At 35.6% G+C, this 22740-nt stretch overlaps 1 pseudogene; it reads left to right on the top strand.

Moving 5' to 3' along the window:
* Window positions 1–21848: 21848 nt before the first annotated feature.
* LOC118573417 lies at window positions 21849–22531 on the top strand (annotated as a pseudogene).
* The last annotated feature ends 209 nt before the right edge of the window (window positions 22532–22740 follow it).

Raw genomic sequence — 22740 nt, 5'->3', positions numbered from 1 at the left:
CTGAAAGAGGACACTGAAGACCCAGGATGCAGATGCGTGGCCTCTCTTGGTTCCAGGACACTGGAGGTAGACTGAGCAGAGTTCTCCAGAGAACACCACCAGACTGCGCCATACCTTTCCCAGACTCTTCAACCTAGCTATCCCTTCATTTGTAAGTTATGCCACTAAATAAACCTCCCTTTTAACTGCGTGGAGTAGCCTTAATAATTTCACCAATAGTTGCCACAATAACACAATAATTTTTTTAAAAACTATGTGTAATTGCACATGCACCCAAACAACATACTCTTAGACTGAACGCTGTGAACAGTAAGGTTACCTTATAGCTGAATGCTCATTGGGAAGTCTAACACAGACCTGTGACTGCAATAACAAAGAACAGGCTAGTCAGAGATGACATGTGCTGTTTAAAGATTTCTTCTTAAGCCCATGGCTAGCTTATCCATATTCAATATTTTAATATTATGTTTAGCCTGCTAAGCAGACATGTGACTGGGTTTTCTGCTTAGTCCCAAGACAAAGGCTCAATTATAAAAGTTTTCCCAGGCTTGCTTGAAACCATTCCTTGAATTTATTTTAAAGTTCATATTCCAAAATGCAACCTGTGCTACAAGAAAGGACCCTCAGAGCTGTGTTGAGGGACAGGGCCTGACTGCAAACTTTCTTGTTACATATGTCCACATAACATGCTGGCTCACATTCAGTCTGGAGTCCTATGGGTCCCTTCATCAATCCAAGTCAAGACCTAGTAAACTAGTAACAATCTTGAACAAGTTAATCAAAAGTCCTAGCCTTGTAAGGGGTGGTGGTGGATAGGAACCTCTGCCTTCTCAAGACTGAGACACAAGATCACGAGTTCAAGGCCAGCCTGGGCTAAAACACAAAGTCTCACTCTTTTCATAAAGCAAAAACAATCATGATTTTGAGAATAATTGTACCTTTTTTTTCTTTATAACTTTAACAGTTTGTAGGTTCCTAAAGCACAAGGCTCAGTTTTATCTCCATAACACAAATATAACATTACATGTTAATGTCTTGAAGGATATTCTTGATACTCTAATTTGAGAATGATATGGTGATAATATGATAAAAACTTGCTTTAAACACTGAAGTCTGTGTCTCCTCATAAAAACACCTAACTTTAGGACATATGCTAAAGGGTGGAGTTTGAGTCAAATGTTCTAGTCAATGTTCTAGTGAACTCTACTAGACAATGACAAGTTTCTAAAGTGACCCTCTCCTGCTTGCCCACAGTATGGGTATGTTTTTGCTGCCCCAGAGACATCACAACATTTGATATTGTACAACTATATCTTCTGGCAGATATGAAACCATTTCCTCATTTTATCTACACTTAATGCTAAAAGCCCTGCATCTATGCTACTCTAATTCACTCCGGGTTTGTCTCTTTTCATATTTGTTCTCTATTTTAGTTTAAACCCAATATACAAAACATAGGTCTGTATACATCATGTGGTGCTATGCAATGCTTCAATACACACGTCTATTTTATAATGTTTACCTATCTGTCTCCACCAACATTTATATTTATTTATGGGGAACAGTCAAATTCACATGTGTAATTTAAAATTACCATCTCACTGGCTGTTGTTTATGCAGAGAATCAACCCTCTCCTCCTCCTCTTTTCCTTCCTGCTTCCTAGTCTCCCTCTCTTTTCCTTCCTTCATCATTACTATTCTTTGCTTTAAAGTCATTAATTAAGCCTTTATCCACTCTCCCTCTGGGTTGGCCATCTTTTCCTCCATAGAGAAGGATTTGGATATAAACCTCTTTTTTGCTTCATGAATAGTAAATAGTTTGTTCTTGCTGCAACCAAAGTTGACTCGTGCCCTGTCTTTATCAACCACTTTCTGGATGGTGTCATGTAATAAGCAGCGATCCTTAATTTTAGTGTTGTTATATTTATAAATTAGTTCTAAACATTTATATGGATTTTTCTAAACATGGTCTGGAGAGATAGCTTAGCAGTGAAGTGTGCATATTTTCTTGTAGAGTTCATGAGTTCAGTTTCCAGTACCTACAATAGACACATCACAGTCCTCGATAACTCCAGCTTAAAGTGATCTGACAACTCTGGCCTCTAGAGGTACCTATAATTATATAAAAACTCATATACATAATTTAAAAATAATAAATCTAAAAAACAGAAAAATTTCATACATGAGGTCACATAGTTTCCATTACTCTCTGTAAAGCTTTTAATTTTTAGCTTTGATTTGTCACATGCAAAATTTCTCTCACTTGATGAACTGTTGTACTGAATTCAGTTTTTTTCTTTAAAATTTTTACATATAGTTTCCAACTATCTAAGTGCATTTCACAATGAATTAAAAAATGCCAGTATATAGAGTCACGCACATACACATATTCATGGACCCTCTTTTGTACTATTTTCTCTTCAATATTTATGAAACCCATGGATCATTTCAATATTTCATAAATTTTAACTGTGCTGTATTGAGGATAATTTACTAGAACAAGGATTTCCTGTTCTTTAGGATTCTTGGCTTGCAGTTCTTCTATACATTGTATCTCTGGATTGTTAGGTTCCATATCTTGTGTTCTTCCCTTATATTCGCCAGCAGATACACTGAACCACTCTCTAGTGTATTCAGTACTTATTTTTGTTCACCTCTAATCTGCACTTTTATACATTTACCTGAATTTAACTTTTTCTTATTTGCTTCTTTCCTTCCTCCTCCCAGTCTTCCCTCTCCAGATAAATCCCATCGTTCTTCTTTCTTTCCTCTGGTAAACATGGGAAATGGGGAAGTCAAATGTACATCTTACGGTTCTAAAACACAGGAAATGCAAGATCAGGGGGATGTGTCTTGTGTTTGTCTTTGTACAGCATCACCCTATCACAGGAGGGTAAAAAGGAACAGCAAGAGAAGAGCTCCGGATTCCCATTTGTTATCAGGAATCCATCTTTTTGATAACTAGCCCATATTTTGGTTACAGCAGTAATCCATTCATGAGGGACCTAGTGATCTAATAACTCCTTGAAGTCCCCAACATTCAACACTGCTGCATCTTGTATTAAATTTCCAACACATAAACTTCAGCCAATATACTCAAGCTACATCAATATGTTTTCACTTTAGAAAACTTACAAAATTGGTTTCAGATTTATATTGAATACTTTCAGCCTTCTCCCATATTGTTCTCTGCCCCCTCCTCTTTTTTCGTCCCTCTCTGAGTTTCTAACATATTAATCACACTCATTTAAAAGGCATGTCGGCAAATGTCAATATATGAATCAATCCCCCCCCCCTTTTTTGTTACAGGTCGCATTTACTTCTATGTTCAAATGTCTAGAAAATATTTCCTGAATCCTGAATATTTGTGCAAATGAATCAGAAGCTTTAAATTGTGTTTTCTACTCAGAAGGCTCTTCACCTCTTAAGTTATGCAAGCAGATTGACTCCTCAATCAAATTCTTAATCCAACAGGAGCTTTAGATGGGGTAGAGATTGGTTGTAATGTTGGTTAAGTCTATTCTGTTCTGCTGATTCTGATTCTCCAGGAGGCCCTGTACAATTGGAGGTACAGCCCTGAGGTTCATCATCTCCCTCTGATGAAATACAGAAAACTTAGCTCTAGCCTTGAGAACTCTGACTTCCTTATCCTCAAAATCTGACCAGATGCTCTGGACTGCAAATACATGATGCTTTCTCCAACCTAAGATCACCACAGAATTCTCATTCTGCTTTTTGGAAATGATTGGCCTTGTTTCTCAATGTCCAGAGAGCACCAGAATTCAGAAAATATCCCATGGGGAACTATTTTTATTCGAGTTCCCTACAATCCCAGATTGCCCCAGTAGTCATTCATGTCCCTTGTGTATAGCCTCCACTATAACAAGAGCAGTAGATTGTTATTTAATAATTGTTTTGTGTATTCTTCCAAAGCTGTAAATTTCTTGAAGCCAGAAATGATCATGATTTTCTGTGTATTTTCAAAATACCGGATACAAAGTGGGGATTCTTGTTAACAATTTGAAAAGTATATGGACATGTATCATAAAATGTCTCATTTTTGTGTTTTGAATTAAGATATTATATTGACACTATAAGTATAGCTTATCAAATGTTTTGACTTTGTGGCCATCATAGAAAATTTTGTACGTGCACATGTTAATTTGCCTCATTATTATTCCCGCCCCATCAAATTAAGCCCAGAAATATATCTCAACATTAAAGCATATGCATATTTTTGTAATAACTAAAATGAAAATGGCAAGTTTAATTACAAATATAGTATAATTAGGTATTTTTTTCAGCTTTTATTACTGATTTATGAAAAATATAGTTGCGTCCCACAAAAACGTTATTTCCAGTTCTTATTAAGCTATTAAAATTACTACAAACTTTTCATCTCTTTGAAGCATCATTTTAAACTTTTTTCCAACACATTTATGCAGATCAAAACTGAAAACCTAAATGTGTGATTCCCTACAAAGAACTAGATAAGGTATGATACTTATACCCTCTAATTGACTGCCCTTTAAAGAACTGGCTACTTTAAGTTATAATGGTATTTTTTCCTGTTAAGAAGAAACATTCAGTAGACCTCACTTAAAAGGTTAATGAAAAAAATGATCCTTCCTAATTTATATAAATGCCAGGTAAAGCACACGGCTGACACACAGCATTGAGAAGATCTCTGTCATTATGTAGCACCCTCTCAGAGCTTCCCTTTGCAAGCGTTCACTCTACATTTGCTGTCCAATTCAACCCCTCACAAGGTCTTATTAAAATATAAATACAGATCAGATTTGAAAGCAACTCCAGTGAACATTGTCTTCTTTGGATACTTCCAGGGCTATGGTGTCTTTTTTATTCTAATGTGACACAATAATTTAGTTGAGCGACCCAGTTAGCTAGTTACTAGCCTAGTGGAATTATCTACACTTGAATGAACTTAAATCATTAAAATGTTTATTCTATTATATTCTTTTTAAATATTCAGTAACCAGATGCAGCTAGCAGTAATCGTATTAAGCTGAGAAATGTTCAAAATTTCCATCATCACAGACTCCTTTTTGAATCAAGTTTCAAACTTTATTCCTAGAGTTTTCAGCAGACTAGGGGTAGAAATTTTGCTTCTCTGGTGACAGGTCTGGGTAAAATTCATGAAGGTCCTCTTGAGTAATTTCTGATTTCTCTCTGAATATATTTTGAACCAAATATGAGCTGTTCATCCACTTAGGTTATTTGACCAAACCCTTTATATTCACCTCCTGAAAGGAAGACTATCCCAAGTAACATTTTACTTAGTGAGAAGCAAGTTATTAGTCAAAAAGTTGAAAGTAAAGCGGGGGTGCAATTCAAGTCTACCAGTATGTTGCCCCTCATACTGTTGTTCCATGACATCTCGTTTAACAATATTTCAATGCTGGTTCTTTACTAACAGCAGAGAAATACATGAGCAAATGAGCAAGCTGTTAATACTTAAATATGAAGTTGTTGCATACTCATCAAATTAGGTTACCAGTTAGGGATTTGCACTGTGACAAGGAAAGGCACATATTTCAGACTCAACCTGAACAAATATATTTCCAATAGCTGTCACTTTTTCATATACTTTTGTTTAGTGTTATGAACAAGTACACATTCATTCTTCTGCCAGTTTACAGACCCTCATTAATATCTTCATTAAAGAAAAGTGTCCTTATCCATCTCATACAATCTCTAATCACTACACCTGTAAAGAAGATCCATTTGTATGTCTCCCACCAAAGCTAAAACTTCTCAAAAGCCACTGTGTCATCAACAACTTGTGTGTTTGGCAGTATATATTTATTTATAATGGATATAATTATAAAAAAATGGGGAGGCAGAGGCAGGTGGATCTCTGTGAGTTCGAGGCCAGCCTGGGCTACCAAGTGAGTTCCAGGAAAGACACAAAGCTACACAGAGAAACCCTGTCTCGAAAAACAAAACAAAACAAAAAAAAAATGACGAGGGGTCCAAAGGCATTACATAGCAATGTTTACCCTCTGTGTTATCTGCCACCTCCTTATCCAGAGATCATGCTTGGTTTTAAACTTATGAAGCAAAAAACGTCTAAGTTTTTTTTTCATTTTCAAGACAACTTTCTGATCAAAATAAAATATTGTAGGAGACAGAGACAGTGGATGACTACCGAAAAATTAATGTTTCCTAGACGTAATAGGACATTTCACATATGATCTCAAAGCAGTCACAACAGCATGTATGAGACCTGTACAAGACCAAGCCAAATAATAACAATAATAATAATTAAACATAGAGAAGTGAGGCAAGCAAGAAATGCTTACCTAGCTGAGAAGCTATTAGCAATTAATGACTGCTAGGCAGAGAGTCAGCTTTCTTCAACAATGTGGACCCTGAAAAGGTTCATGATGCAATAGAAGCACCTATGCACATACCAGCAGTACTAACTGGACTTGATGAGTTTAATAAAAGAAAACAAACAATTTGAAAAGGAATAGAGGTGGTAGGATAAAGGAGAACAGAGGGAAAGAAATGGAAAATACACTTGAAAAAACCCATTATATACATGAATGAAATTCTCAAATAATAGAAAAATATGTTTCATTGGAATTTAGATACCATCTAATGCAAAGTGTCTTAACTTCATATATCTCAATGGATTGTTCATTCAAATAAACATTCTTATATAGCCTCTATCATAACAGCATTTGCTGTTACAGCTAAGCTTGGGTGGCAACCCTGCTTACAAAATAATATCATAAGGTATCCCTATAACTTTATTATAATTGTACTCATAAAGTTCCTTAGGAAGAAAGCAACATGGCTAATGTTGTTAGGGAAGAAAAGTTAAAAGACTAACATATTTACAGCATGCCAATCTAGTAAGATATATTCATTTCTCATAAAATCCATGAATTTAATAATAAAGTTAAATGTACTAGAAAATAAGAGTATGCAGAAAGAACTAGAAAAAGGCATGCTTAATTTTTCAAATGTTAGCCAACTTCAAGGATGGACAAAACATATTTCTCAATGTGACAAAGTAAGTGCACATATGGAGAAATCTTACTGTGTCTTGTGTCTAACTCAAAAGTTAGAGATGTCATAGAGAAAACATCACAGCAATCTACACACAAGATGATAAGTCTTAGATACTATTGGTGTAAGTGGTGTAATATGAGAGACATGGAAGACATTTCATGTTTATTTCTAATAGTTTTAACTGTCAACTTTGTACAATCTAGAATTATCTGAAACAAGAGTCTTAATATGGAATTGTTTGGATTGTATTATTGGTAGGCATGCATGTCTCTGATGGTCTTGAAATACGTTGGTTGTAGTGAAAGGACCTAGCCAGTTGTCATGGGCACCATTCCCTATACAGAGGATCTAGAAATACTTAAGTGTAAGAAGCAAGCTGAAAACAAACAAGAATGAATACATGTTTCTATCTTTGCTAATGACAGCGGTAGATATAATGTAACTATTTCAAGTTACAATCTTGTCTTCCCTGCAATGATGGACTGTAACCTGAAACTGAAAGCCAAATAATTACATTACCTTTCAAAACTCTTGTAAAGGTATTTTATCACAGCAATAGAAATGGACCTAAAACTGTATGTGATACCATAGGGTTTTTTGTTGTGTTGGACATAAAATACTAAATATAAAAGAGTCACCAGTGATTAAATTTAGCCTGAATAATTGTTTCTAAGTATAAGAGCAAAGAGGAAGAAGAATAGATGATTAGGATTAGGAACAATCAGAGCTTGTTGGTGGTATGATAAATGTAATGCAACTAACCTGTCATCTAGGAAGTAATGCCAGTGTGCTTTATACACACACACACACACACACACACACACACACACACACACACACACACTCACTCAAAAAAAAAAAAAGTAAACTTTTACCTTAAATCATTTCTTTCTCCAATTTCATTATTTTTGGATGCAGCACAATTCCCTGAGCTAATCATATTTGTTGGAATAGTTCATTAAGTTGCAGAAAACATTTCCTACTTTTATTTCATACTCAATGATCACTATTATTTCTCTGAAAGTGAACTCCAAGTAAGTTAATTCCCTTTTCATCATAGTGTATATGATTTGCAATACATTTAACCATATAGGTTTTCCTTTGTCCAGGATAAAAATTGTGCTCCTACTGGGCCTATTCTCTGAGACTGTTCTAGTGAGAGTTATTCTCAGGTGAGCACTCCATATTTCCTAACATGCTTTGAGGAACTTGAATAGCATTAAGATCTTCCCAGACTTTGATCAATAGAGTTTTATTATAGATTCTCCTTGGAAATAAATTTATCTTTTATCTTCTTGGTCTTTCTATATTATTATTGAGCTCATTGTCACTTTTAAGCTACATATTTTCTCAGTCTCTGCTCTATAACATTCAAAACAAAGTATTACAATTGCATTTGACTTTTGTCTTCTTTCTGATTTCCATTTCTCTCTAATTTTGCATAATTCCAGGGAGACCACCAAGCCCTTTAAAGTGTGTGTGGGGGGACTTTTTAAAATGAGAAGTATTATTATTATGGTTACCTAGAAACAAAAACGCATACAAAATAATAGGACAAAGAGGGAAAACAAATGGAAATATAATCTATGATGGCATTTGATTTAGGTGAGAAAATTGTTGAATGATTTTTGTGCAGTTTTGACTTGATGTAACAATCTTCCTACTCCTCAAATACTCTTTGCATGTGTCAACTTACTTGAATATTAATCAGTTGCATATGTTTGTCAGGACTGCAATATGTCTCACAAACTTATTTTACTGAACTGTTGTCTTGATTCATGGTTCAGGAAATCAAAAGGTCATTGTTTATCCAAACCATTTCTTTGGTAGCCATTTGTTTGAAGCAATATTCATCAGACTAAAGATTTTTAGCAGCAAATATTGGATGGTATATAAAGTCATCAGTTCCTTGAGTATGTAAGAGAGAGCAGATTTGAAATATAACAGTAACAACAGATGAGGCCAGTGGCATATCCTTTTCCTTGTATCTCTTAGTATTTTGAATTCCAGTGAGCTTGCAATTAATGCTGGAAATAAGCAATAGAGTAAATGGATAATGACTACTGAGTCCAGAATAAAACAAGGTATATATCACTTTAAAGTTGCATTGTGCATCACTGTGGTCACTATTTCAGATTTAAATTCTTTGAAAAAAAAAGTTTAAAATTTAAATGCATTTATTAGTGAAAGATCAAACATGACTTTTAGCATGTTAAAAGTCAGCATCTTGCAATTTCAAAAGATCACTCTGTAGATTTTTCTTGTTTTCTTTTTTGTGTCTCTCCTCACTTATCCCTGAATATTTTCAGACATGTTGCCTCATCCACCTGATTCACTATTTTTTTCCTGCAGCATATTAAGAACTTTTAGCAGCTGAACTATCTTCATTACATATTTCAAAATGGAAAAGGTCACTATGTGAAAGATCAAAAATCCCCGAAACCGTTGATATAAAAAATTGGATAGAGCAAATAAAAATCCTGCCAAAGTGCTTTTAAGGCAATGAAAGAAGCAAGCCAAGAGAATAGGTTTTATTCAAGAACAGAGAAAAGGATTCATATCACATAATGAGGGACTATACAAATTTCTGAATAGAATTCAAATTGATAGCTTGAAGAGAAAAATAGATAGCCCATTCATCCTCTGTCTCTTTCCAGTGGACTGTCATTCCCAAGCTTTGATACCATTAATACTTGGGTAAATGCTGTGATTCTCTGCTACAGATAGGGACAGGAGTGAAAATATGAAATCTGTTATATAGGATAACCTCTGTCTTCATTCCTAAAATGGATTTTATTCAGAAATTATTATGAAGGACCTTAACTGGGGGTGCCTGAATCTCTTCTGAGGAACCATCTATGTAAGGCTGATAAAAGATCATATTAGACATTTTATAACAAGCATCTCCAGACTACAGGCCCATGCAATGCTATCCCTGAGTTTTCTGGAAAGTCTACTCTAATGGCTATACTTTACAGGTATTCAATTACTGTCTTTTGTTCTGACTGAAGTTCTATTATTTGACCCTATAAATTTCCTCTCCTTTCTAACTAAAAGTTAGCTGAATCCCTTCATGAAGCTAAGTTGTCATGAATCAGGTCTTTGTTTTTCTTCAAATTCTCATTTTTCTGGTACATTTTCACTTAGAGACTTTTTGACTCTGTGTTTATTCTCCATGCAAATGCAACTGAGTTGGAGCAAAGATTTCACTAACAATAGAGAAAAAGTCCTAAGATGCTTCACAGTTGACAACAAAAACCTTGGTCTTTAATCACAATGTATCCCCACAAAATATCTTTGCTAACTGGAAGTATAAAATTGCTCGACTTCAGACAGCTATGTTTTCCCTCATTGGTGATAGCATGGTGACCATGCAAATAAATGTCTGTACCTTTCATTAGCATTTCTTTACTTTCTGATCTTAGTGTCTGGCTACAGTAGCAAGGAGCACCCAAAGTTGGGCATGAGGTAAAGAAGCTTTTCAAGGAATAGATCTTCCAGAAAACAGTGCTATTTGAGACAGAAGTTGTTAAATGTTCTTTCTCTGTCAACCTCTATCTCCCTTCTCTTATGTATTCCCCTCATCTATATTTACTACTTCTCCATTTCCAACCTACCACTTTTTGGCTCCATCTTCAATTTTTAATCCCTTCACACAAGTCACTACCTGATGGGAACTGATTTAAGCATTTCTTACTTATAACATATTTATGTCATTTTAGATACCACACAGTTCATACCTCAGATACTGCTGAGATTTAGTCTAGTAAACACCCTTCATTGTTCTGAAAAAATAAACTACCAAGAAAAAGATTGTGTGATGGACCTAACTTTCAGAGCCTTTGGGGCTATTTTAACCCATTGCTTATGATCTTGAAACCATAGACTATACATTCCATGAAGACAAGGACAAAATCTGACTCATTTTGAAATTGAAATTTCACAGGAGTGAAAATATGAAATTTGCTATATAAGATAACCTCTGTCTTCATTCCTAAAGTGGATTTTATTCAGAAATTATTATGAAGGACATTAACTGGGGGTGCCTGAGTCTCTTCCGAGGAACCATCTATGTAAGGCTGATAAAAGATCATATTAGACATGTCATTGAAATTGAGATTCTCAGGACAGAACAGGGCTCACAGTAAGAGCTCAACAAAGACTAAATCAATGAAACATTAGAGATGATATGAATAGTAATGGTAGTAGTGGAGGTAAAAATTGTCAACATTAATGAGTGATATCATAAGGGGACAGAAGCATGGAAGAAAGGCTCAGTAAAGAATTTGAACAACCAACTTTTCATGGTGCTTCCTCTGACTGATGTGTGTGAAGTCATGAATCCACAAACCCAAAAAAGACATTCTTGTAGAAATTCTTCAACCTGCATGGCTTAACCAAGTAACTCACAGTTCAGTTTTCTCATCTAGTTAAATAGGACAACTGTACCTATCACAGTTTCTAACTCAGTAGTTGAGAATATGCACTAAGTACACTCTAGAACTTTGTAGTTATAAAATGGACTTGGCTTTTATTACTAACTTAAGATTTACTGCCTACAACATTATAAACATTCACATTGAAACAGGGCTATAAGCAAACATACAAGATAAACACACATCCTATAGTTGTCAAAGCCAAGATTTGAAAGACAGAAGATCCACTTAAAGAAAGCAAAAGTGTCCTCATAATTAGTGGAAGCTACAGTAGTATCATTAACACTATATATTTGATCCTACAGATGATTTATAAAGGATGATAATAATTGAATGTCAGAATTGGGGATAGGTGGTGGTTGCTCACTTTATTTACTAATATTTTAGGTATGTTACCTATAGAAATTATCTAATCCATCATGTCACATGTGATTTTTTTAAAGCTTCAAACTACTATAAAAGGACCAGCAATTTTGTGACCATACTCCAAAGTCAATTTCCTTCTACTATTTAAAAAAATTGTGTAAAATATTGGTTTTGACTAGTATGATCAGAGTTTTGAATTACATAAATATACTAAGATGACACTGAAAATTCCATTCAACGTTAGTAGACATGCTTTTAGCAAATGGAGAACTGACTTGATAAATACTCAAATTCACTGAAAATCTTTACCATCAAATATGGTGGTCTAGTACATGAACATGTTAGAGGAAAGCTATAAAATTTAAAAAAAAGAGTTCAAAATATATTCTTTTCCCACAAAAGGAAAACAGAATCTGGAGGTAGTAAAGAGGAAGACAGTAAGACATCCAAGACTTAGTTTATTCTTTTTTCACTAAACCCTGTGCTGGTATCACATTAGAATAATCAAAACAGGAATATTCCTCATGCCCTGATTTTAATCTTCTAAATAAACCGTGCATGTTGTTATTTAATTTCTTCCTAGCATTGGCAGTCAAAGAGCTTACTGCCTCCCAGAGCTGCTTCCAGCTTGTTTTAAAAGCTTAGTGCTATCACAGTTGGGTTCATTTGTATGGGCATAGCTCTCTGTATTAACTTCAAAAATCATCTTCTATAGAAGAAACTGGTAAAACCAAGTCAGTTTTTCTTTAGCTGATGTGAAGATTAAATTAAGGTTTTCCATGGGGGAGCTTGGGGGGTTTCTCTAGTGTCCCACAGGGACACTACATTTTTGGAAGAGTTAGCCACCTGAAGAAGGGTTAATGTAAAAATCCTAATCCACCTGGAAACTTAAGAAAAAAAAATACAAACCAGAATAATCACTATAGATCTCTGGGCAGAAGTTAGATATAAACAGACAGAATTAGTATGTATGCTCAGCCCCCATCCCCCTCCCACACACACACATCTTAGTCTGTGGGGAATGGAAAGAAAATTAGTTTTTGAGGCTTTATGATTGGCAAGAAATTTCACAACAGGAAATAATTTCTGAACTTTTCACTGTGACAATATATAACAAAATCATTAGAGAAAATAAAACACAATCTACCATAACAACTTTAAATATAAAGATGTTCCTTTAACATGGCTGAAGTATTTTTCTTAAGCCTTGGATTAACACTAAGAATTTGTGATATATATATATATATATATATATATATATATATATATATACACACGTGTGTGTGTGTGTGTGTGTGTGTGTGTGTGTGTGTGTGTTATTTTGTCTAGACGAAAAGTGTTATGCAAAAGGAAATGAATTTCTGATAACTTTTCCTACCTGGATAAGACACTTTACAGTATACACACACACACACACTCCAATAAGTATATATTTTTGAGTACTGTGTGAGCATCAAGGGAGTATATCCTTAGTTGTCTAATCATCACCATAAAGAGCAAAGCTCTGGTATGTTTCACATTAATTGTTGAAAAGATACAGAGACTACGCATTGGGATAACATTCAGTTTTAAGAAATCCAGGGACAAAGTAAAAATGGTTCTCACTTTTCATTCAGTATTCTGTAAATCAACGCACTTCATCTTTCTGAACAAAGCGTAATGATTAACTCAGAGCCTAGCATCCTGATCACATCATCAACTTCTGGTTTTACTTTAAGATTTATTTTTAATTATGTGTATTTGTGTGTGCCTGCATGTGGATATGTACACATATGTGCAGGTACTTAGGTTAGGTTAGGTTAGGTTAGGTTAGGTTAGGTTAGGTTAGGGCCTAGGTGTTGGGGGTTAGGGTTACTATCTACAGCAGCAAGAAAACAAGCCAGATTCCCTGGAGTTGATGTGACAAAGGTTGTGAGCTACTTGGAGTGGGTGCTGGGCACTGAACTCGGGTCCTCTATAAGGGCACTTGCCACTTGTAATTGTTGAACCATTTCTCTGGCCTCCATTTCAGCAACTTCTGCATGGAAGTCTTCTTATATTTCAGTAAGCATAAGCCTATAATGCTGTTCTCATTTTTAATAAGGATTAGTTAATACGATAATAGACATAATAAGACATAATTGTCTGACTCTATTTGCTTAGCAAAAATTAAAGGAATTAATATTCAAACATGTATTAAGATTATTTTAATTTTTTATAGTTCATATTTTAGGTACTAAAAATTTTTATATTTTTTAAACATTTTTATGGATGCTTTAACATTTTAAAGATGTCCTAACAATAGGACAGCTTTCCTACAGTTTTTAAAAGGCAAATTTAGATGTGTATAGCAGGCACTTAAGCATGGTACCTGACCTGGTCTCCATGGCAACTCTATAATAAAGAAATTGATACAGTAATACTTATAGGTGACATGAGGAAGAAGGTAAAGACATTAGAATGTTTTTGTTCACTAACACCAAACAACACAGTATAGAATGTTTGTATCTATATGTAGCATGAATCTTAAAAGGTCTTATTAATAAAGTCAAAAAACCTGAAGCCAGGTACTGGGGTGAATGCTGGAAGATCAAAGAAGCAGAACAAGCCACAGCCACCTCACCTCGCCAATTGCTCAGCTGATTCTGTTTCCTTAGACTGGAAGCCTCTGTGTCCTCATTCAAATGGATCTCAGCTGAACTGCTGCTCAAAAGCCTAAAAGCTTAACCAGGCTCTAGTTCCTGGTCCTCATGCCTTAATATAGCTTTCTGCTTCCTGCCATCACTTCCTGAGATTAAAGGTATGTGTCACCATTCCTGGCTGTCTCCAGTGTGGCTTTGTACTCACAGAGATCCGGATAGATCTTTGCCTTCAGAATGCTAGAATTAATGGTGTGTGTGCCACCATTTTCTGGCCTCTATGTTTATCTGGCGGCTGTTCTGTTCTCTGACCCCAGATAAGTTTATTACAGTGCTCAACATTTCGAGGAACACAATATCACCACATCTATATCTTTTATCTTATATAACCTTGGGTGCCACTTTGTTATTTCCTCAAGGTTAATGTATGATTTATTGTTTCTTTCCAGATACTTGTCATAGATAATCCTTAAGACAAAAAACCTGACTAAGAAATATAGAATTGTGAAGTTCAGCTTTGTCATAGCTGGAGATATAGGTCAATATTAGAATGCTTTACATGTATGCCCTGTGCCTTAGGTTCAACTCCCAACATATTAAAAAATTATTTATTTTTCTTAGTACCTATTCTGTGATTTATATCAATAAAGCAGCTTTCCTGTGAAACATTTCTTTTAGTTTATTCATTTTATGACTTTTTCTACATTTCTCCTTACATTGATTGAGGTGAAAGGTGATACTTTTCTGTGTCCGTGTGTATACACATTTCTGGTGTTATTGTTATTTCCTGTTTTTTCTTCTCATTTTGATTGGTTTTCATGTCATTGTCTTCTAAACTCTAGGGCAGAGTTGATTTTATGTTCCTGCAGATTTTAAAATATTTTAGCAATTTTTTTTTTTTACTTTTTTCTAAAACTTTTTTAGAAATTCATCTTTAAACATTTTACATTTGTTTATTTACTGTGAGCATGTGTGAGTATGTGCTGGCATGTGTGCCAGAGCACATGTGTAGAGGTTAGAGGACAACTTAACTAGCCTCAGTTCTCTACTTCCATTAAGAGGGACCCAGATTCTAAAACAGGTCATTTGGCTTGGTAGCAAGCCCTTGAATCCCTTACAGTTGAGATAAAAGCTAGGCCTTCTGGCTCACTGTGTGGTACAGTCCCTTATCAAGGAAAATTGGGCTGAATTGGAAGGGGAGTCTTGGCAAATTCATGTATGTTGGCTGGTTTTATATCGATTTGACAGAAGCTGGAGAACTTTGGGAAGAGGGAACCTAAATTGGGTCACCAGATTGGGCTGTGGGCAAGCTTGTGGTTCATTTTTCAAGTTATTAAATTATATAGGAGGGCCCAGCCCATTACGGGTGGTGTTATGCTTTGGTAGGTGGTCTTAGGGTATATAAGAAAACAAATCAAGCAAGCCAGGAGGAGAAAGCCATTAAGCAGTGCTATTCCATTGCCACTGTGTCAGTACCTGCCTCAAGGTTCTTGTCTTGCTTGAGTTCCTGCCTTGACCTCCTTCAGTGATGAACTGTTACTTGGAAGTGTAAGACAAAAATAAACCCTCTCCTCTCCAAAATTCTTTTGGTCATAGTATTTAATCACAGTGATAAAAAGACATAAGTCAGAGAGCTGGCCTGTTCAAACCATATTTTTAAAGTGTTTATCTGCTCTGTAGTCTTCAGTGATCTGAAAAATTCCAGATCTTCTCAGTTTACAGAGACAGGCAAGTTTGAAGTCAGTCTCTCAGGGACTGTCCATGAGAGTTTAGATGCTGGTTATGGAGTTGAACTTTATCCAGCCACAAACTGGAAGCTGAATGCTACCAGTTGAGTACGCTGAGGGTGGGAAGGTGCATTGGAAATGCCCATAGGGTCCACCAAGCACTTCAGGGACTAGTTGTTGCCTACTTCAACATCTCCAGGAAACTGGTCAGTTAGAAGCTAGATGCTTGTGCAGCATCTGGAAAGGCTGAAGTGTCTGCTTATTAGAGAGAAGCTGAAATATGAGTTTAAATGCCCATTCACTTTGTGCTGAGCTCAAAAGGCAATATTTTGGGAAGTGCTCATGAACACATCATTCAAAAGCCCTACCATGTTCCTGATCCCTTGGTGAATGTTCAAACCTTGCCAGAGAGTTGAAATGTTATGTAAAGTGATGTGTTATAGAAGAGACTGGGAGCTGAGAAAGATTTCCCAATTGAGGGGGTCTCTGCAGGTGTCATACAGGGAAGTGAACTCCTGCTAAGAGATAAGAATGAAAACCCAGTACAGATTGATTTATTGAATATGGATCAGACTTCAGGGAGTCTAATAACAGGTGGTTTATTCCCAATGAATTAAACCCAGTAAAATTTGAAAAAGAAAAGTTTCCTGGTGCAATACAATCCTTGTTGCACAAGGAAGTGTGATTACATTGAAACTCAACTCAGAGTACATGTCATTTCCTTCAAGATGACAGGGATAGGCTACCTATATAGCTTAAGGGACTAGGGGTCTGGCTAGTCTCAGTCATACAGATAGCATAGAGGTCATTTGGGCTATTAGCCACCTCTAGTCATGGTTGTGGGAACTTGGGAGAACCTCTCCCTACAAGGGTCATTTAGATTACATTTAGACCATTACAGGGGTCTTGGTTGTAAGAGCTTGATATGGCCTGGTCCAACAGGTAACTCAGATCATTTCCAATTCTCAGTTTTCTGAATGGAAGAACAGGTTTTTCATTCTTCCAATTGGAAAGATAATCCTGTATGCTTAACATTCTTGGTTTCTCTGGAGCTTTGTGGGTACAAGAACCTTCGTGCTATACTCCCAACACCCAACCTCAAAGTACTTTGCTGAGTAAGGAGCTCACAGCAAGAACATGTCCCTACTTCCTCTCAATGTTAATCACCATGTTTTCAGATTTATTGGGTGTGTTAGTCTCACAACTAGTGTCTGATTTCCTTACAGGGAATTAACCACATATTGCTGTTTTATAAGTGTACTCATAGAAGGAGAGAGATTCCAGAATGTTCTATTTATCATTGTGGGACCAACAACTATTTACCAAAATTTTAAGCTAAATATGTGCCACATGTGCTCAATTTCTTAAGTTCTTTATGAAATTTTAGCACCTTTTTGGATGCTATATTTTCAAGTCTGAATCGAATTTGCTGATCCTACTATATAAACTTATCACTATGACATTTTTCCTATGAATAATATAAAATTCTTTAACTTTTCCCTTGCAATAAATCATATATACATTTTTTAGAATACCACAACCTTTAATCAATTCCAAGTTAATCCTATTAAAATTCTATTACCCCATGTAATATGCTTCCTGTATTTATTTTACTTTCCTCACATTAGTTTAGTTGCCTACATGAGTTGGCAACTTGTGAGCCATTCCAACAAAAGATAGATTGATAGGAACACTGGGAGAAGAAATAGCTCTATAATATCCAGTACTCTACATAAGTGTATACAGGAATTTTATTTGCATACAAAGATATGCACTAAGGCAAATTCTGCTTTTATAACTATATTATCCTTCAGCTTCATTAAGATTTGATGTGATAAAATATTGCAGCTATTTGTTGCTAGGTGAAAAATACTACTACTTCTACTAACATAAGCATTTTATAAAAGTTGGGTGAGGGTATGACAGCATGCTTCAGGTACTATTGGCTTTAATTATGCTATTTTGTTACTTGTCATTTAAACACTAATGCATATGTGAGAAAAAAATTTGCTACATTTTAATTATATAATAATTTTGAAAATTTTCTAATTTTTCAAGAAAATACTCTGCACTAGAAGTACTACACAATGAATCTAACTTATTTAGCAATTCAATTTAATATTAGATTTAACTCAGGAAGAGAGTTTAACATCTTAATATTATGAATATGTAAATCTTTTCTTGTGTTTCTTTTTGTTGTTGTTGTTCCTTTGTTTTATTAGGTATTTGGTTGTTTGTTTTGATTTTCCTTTTTGTAGTTTAATGGGTTTCTTTGCTTTTGTCTTTTAGGATTTTTTGAAAGAGAAAGAAAAGTTGGTATGTAGGAAGGTGGAGAGAATCTGAAAGGAATTGAAGAATGGGAAAAACATGACCAAAATATAATGTATGCAAAAAATAATTTAAAAGCAATAAATAAATATACAAACCTGGAATACAAATCATACATATATATTAATATTTTTATTTGAATATTTAGGATTTGTGTGATATGTGCTCAAAGACTGAATACATATCATTTAGGAATAATTTATGAGCACACAGTTTATAATTTAGGGAAGTTGATTTGAGGTACTGAAAAACATTATTGTATATGGCAGTGATAAGAATCTCTTCCTTGATTAACAAATATTAGTCATGAAATGAGCTTAATTTTCATTGGTTTGGTATTGCTGACCTAGGAAACTAGATTTGTGATCTTCTGGTTGATTTTTTAAGCTGTTTGTATGTTTTTGAGCAGTACACTCATCCCATATTTTTTTAAAAAAGAAAATGGACAAAGCTATTTTATAATCACTCTAATCTCAAAGGCTAACACATTTACTAATGTATAACTTTCCACCATCTGTTGGTGTCTCATTAAATTGTTTACATTTAACAATAAGCATGAGTAACTCTTGAAAATTCACAAATATATAACATTGAAGCATCATGTATGCAACTTCACAGAGAGGAACTCAGTGTGTACTGTACTGTACACTAGAACATCTATAAAATGAGAATGCACACTTCCACACTCAAAAAAATAGTAAACAAGGCAGAATATTTCATCTTACAAATTGCTAATCAATAAATCACATTTTTAAAGCTGCTGAGTAAGTAGTAGCTGAAGCATCAAGCAATAGCATCCTCATTTACATGTTAACACATTTATAACAATAATTTCTGTTATGTGCTTGTTTATGTGGAATATAATAAATTGTTCGTGTAATTCATACTTTGTTAATGCATAATTAAAATGCTGTTGTTGGGGCTTAAATACATGTGTACTTTCTATAAAGAATTAGAATTGTAAAAACTTAATGTAGTCAATCTTAAAAGCAAATGCAAGTGTAGTATTTGGGATGAGTAGATTCCTAACTTTAAGGAAAAATTATTTTTATTAAAGGCAATGGTACTATAATGATTTCTAAATATCAGTTGGATTTCAATTTATTTTAACAAAAAGGAAAGATAGTTAACTTTTAAACAATGTATTCAAAACACTTTTGGGCAATTGAGCTACTGCAAACTAGCACTGTGAACACAGGAACAAAAGAGGGTTGCCGAGAATCACAGCTGAGGTCAGCTTGAATGGAACAGAAGACACTAGGACCTCATGCTGTACAAATGTCTATGTGACCATTTTGTTGACTTGCAGGAACTGAGTGTGGACTACAATAAAAATAAGGAACAATCTAGAATCAGCATTTTGGTGGCCACAACGACTATTAGTTTTTCTTTCAGAAACCCTACCTGATTCTCACAGTGAAGAGCAAAGGCAAAAATCATCGTGTTACTTATGAAAGAGAGAAAATCAGGAATGGGAAGTAGGCCCAGAGAATTGCCCTACGTAGGTCCACTCTTCAGGGGCAAAGATGTAAAATGGAGCAGTATGTGACCCAGCTTGTCTAGCTTTTCTGTCTCTCCTGAGGACTAAGATGGGAAGGGCAGTAAAGGTCTTAGCTGAGGAACTATGATATTGAGGTTTAATCTTGGAATTCTGGAAAGCTTCATTTTTCTCACAGTGACCTCACTTCAGTGCTTCTGTAAAACAACAGTGAAATGCGACAGAAAGCCATGAGCAGCGGCTTTCACAAGAAGACCTAGTGGACCCCAAAGACAGCAGAGGAGACAGGACAAAGAACAATGGACAAAACAAATATCTGTATCACCTATATCATAACAATCTGAACACAAAGCAACTTAAGGGAAGGAAATTTATCCTTCAAACGTGAATGCAATGCATGTATATGCATATACATAATATCTTATACACATATACATAATATCTGATATATGTAAGACTATATATAAAGAAGTCTTAAAACTCAAGACTAATAAAAAATGGGGAAAATACCTCACAGAACACCTTACCTAGAAAGGTGTATAGGTGGCAAATAAGCACAAAGAAAGAAGCTTGGTGTCATAATTCAGAGAAATCAACACTTAAACATTGAGGTCTACTACAATAGGAATCCAAAGGCTGATGAAAACAAATGCTGTTGTGGACATGGGCAGTGGGAACTCTTGTTAATAGGAATGAAAATGGCAAATTTGCTTTACAAGATCATTAGGGTTTCTTACAAAATTAACTATTACCAAATAACCCTAAAATCTTCCTGGTATTTATCTAAATGATTTGAAACCATTACAGCAGAACAAAACCTGTTCCTGGATATTTATAGCAGCTTCAGTCATAATTGCTATATCTTAGAAGTATCCAAGATGTCCTTCGAGAAGGAAATGGAGATAATTTGGTTATGTTAAGACCACAGACTCCATTCATCACTTAAGTAAAGGCAGTCAGAAGCATGGAAATGTTTAGTGCATGCTTCTCTTTCAAAACGCCAATATAAGAGTGCTGTGAAGTTCCAGCTACACAGCATTGTGGGACAGACCAAACTAAGAGTAAAATAAGGTATCAGCCCTAGGGCTGGAAGGGTCAAAATCTGAAGCTAGGAATTTTTAAGAGAGTGATCGTGTAATGGTGTGAAATAAAAGCCAAACACAATGCGAGACAGGGTTTCTCTGTGTAGCTTTGCTCTTTTTCCTGTAACTCACTTGGTAGCCCAGGCTGGCCTCAAACTCACAGAGATCCACCTGGCTCTGCCTCCCAAGTGCGGGGATTAAAGGCGTGTGTCACCACTGCCCCGCTTTTTTTAAGTTCTTAATTAAACAAATAGAGAAGGGTTTGCTCAAGACACATACAGTGACATAGTAGGCAACTGGCATTTACCAATAGGTGAAGTGAGTGGCAGCAATATTATAAAGAGTGGGTGGGAAGATGGGAGACTGGGTAAATTTTCTGCTCTATTCATGGTATCCTTTTATATAGTTTTATTGCAAGGTAATCCTATGTTAGATGTAAATGTGTATTATAAATTTGAGAACATCTGATTTTTAAGAGGCACGAAAATAAAATGTGAATACAAAACAATATAAGCATGGAATCTCTCTATATAAATTGTCTCTTTAAATATGAATGCTATAAACTATGTCACTTATGTTACACCTGAAGTTGAAGGTTCCTATGTGATCTGTATGAATGGAACCACATTCATCTTTTCTCATATCCCATCCTTCCTCTGTGGGTTTTTGTAATTATGACATCTCAAGTGCACACAGAAAAGCATCATCCTCAGTCGGACAGGTGCAGAGACTCTTCTGGAAGTATTGCCACAATGACTGCCCAGGGAGAGTGACAGGTCCAGTTCAAGCTCATCCTGGTGGGCGACAGCGGCACCACGATGATGATATTTGTGAAGCGCCACTTGACTGTTGAGTTCAAGAAGAACTATGCAGCTACCCTGGGCGTGGAGGTGCACCCGCATCTTCCATACCAACAGAGGATCCATCAAGTTCAATGTATGGGACACAGCCAGCCAGAATTTCAGGGGCCTGTGTGATCGCTATTACATCCAAATCCAGTGTGCCATTATAATGTTTGATGTAACATCAAGACTCACTTCCAAAAATGTACCTAACTGGCATAGAGATCTGGTATGTGTGTGTGAAAACATCGGCATTGTATTATGTGGCAACAAAGTGGATATAAAGGACAGAAAAGTGAAGGCAAAATCTATTGTCTTCCACGGAAAGAAGAATCTTCTGTTCTTGTACTATAACATTTCTGCCAAAAATAACTACAACTTGGCTTACCAGAAACCTCATCGGATACCCTAATTTGGAGTTTGTTACCATGCCTACTCTTGTCCTACCTGAGGTGGTCATGGACCCAGCTTTGGGAGCACAGTACAAGCATGATTTAGAGGTTGCTCAAACAGCTGCCCTCCCGGATGAGGATAATGACCTTGGAGAAAGTGAAGCTGGAGCCCTAAGTCAGAAGTCTAGTTTTATCCTGTGATGTCGGCAGTGCAGCGTGTGAGCCACCTTATGTAGCTAAGTGGATTGTGTACTTGATTGGGATGCTGAAGGAGATGAATGAGCTTCAGAGTGAATGAGGCAGTTACAACATACCTTCATTTTTTTTTGAACTTGCATATTTAGCTGCTTGGAACACATTTGCTTCCTTCCTGAATTTCAAAAATAAGATTGCTATGTTCACATCCCACT

The sequence above is a fragment of the Onychomys torridus genome, chromosome 23 (genome assembly GCF_903995425.1).
Source record: "Onychomys torridus chromosome 23, mOncTor1.1, whole genome shotgun sequence".
Taxonomy (NCBI): Eukaryota; Metazoa; Chordata; class Mammalia; order Rodentia; family Cricetidae; genus Onychomys; species Onychomys torridus.
The sequence above is the reverse complement of the archived record's forward strand: the minus strand, read 5'-3'. Positions and strand labels throughout refer to the sequence as shown.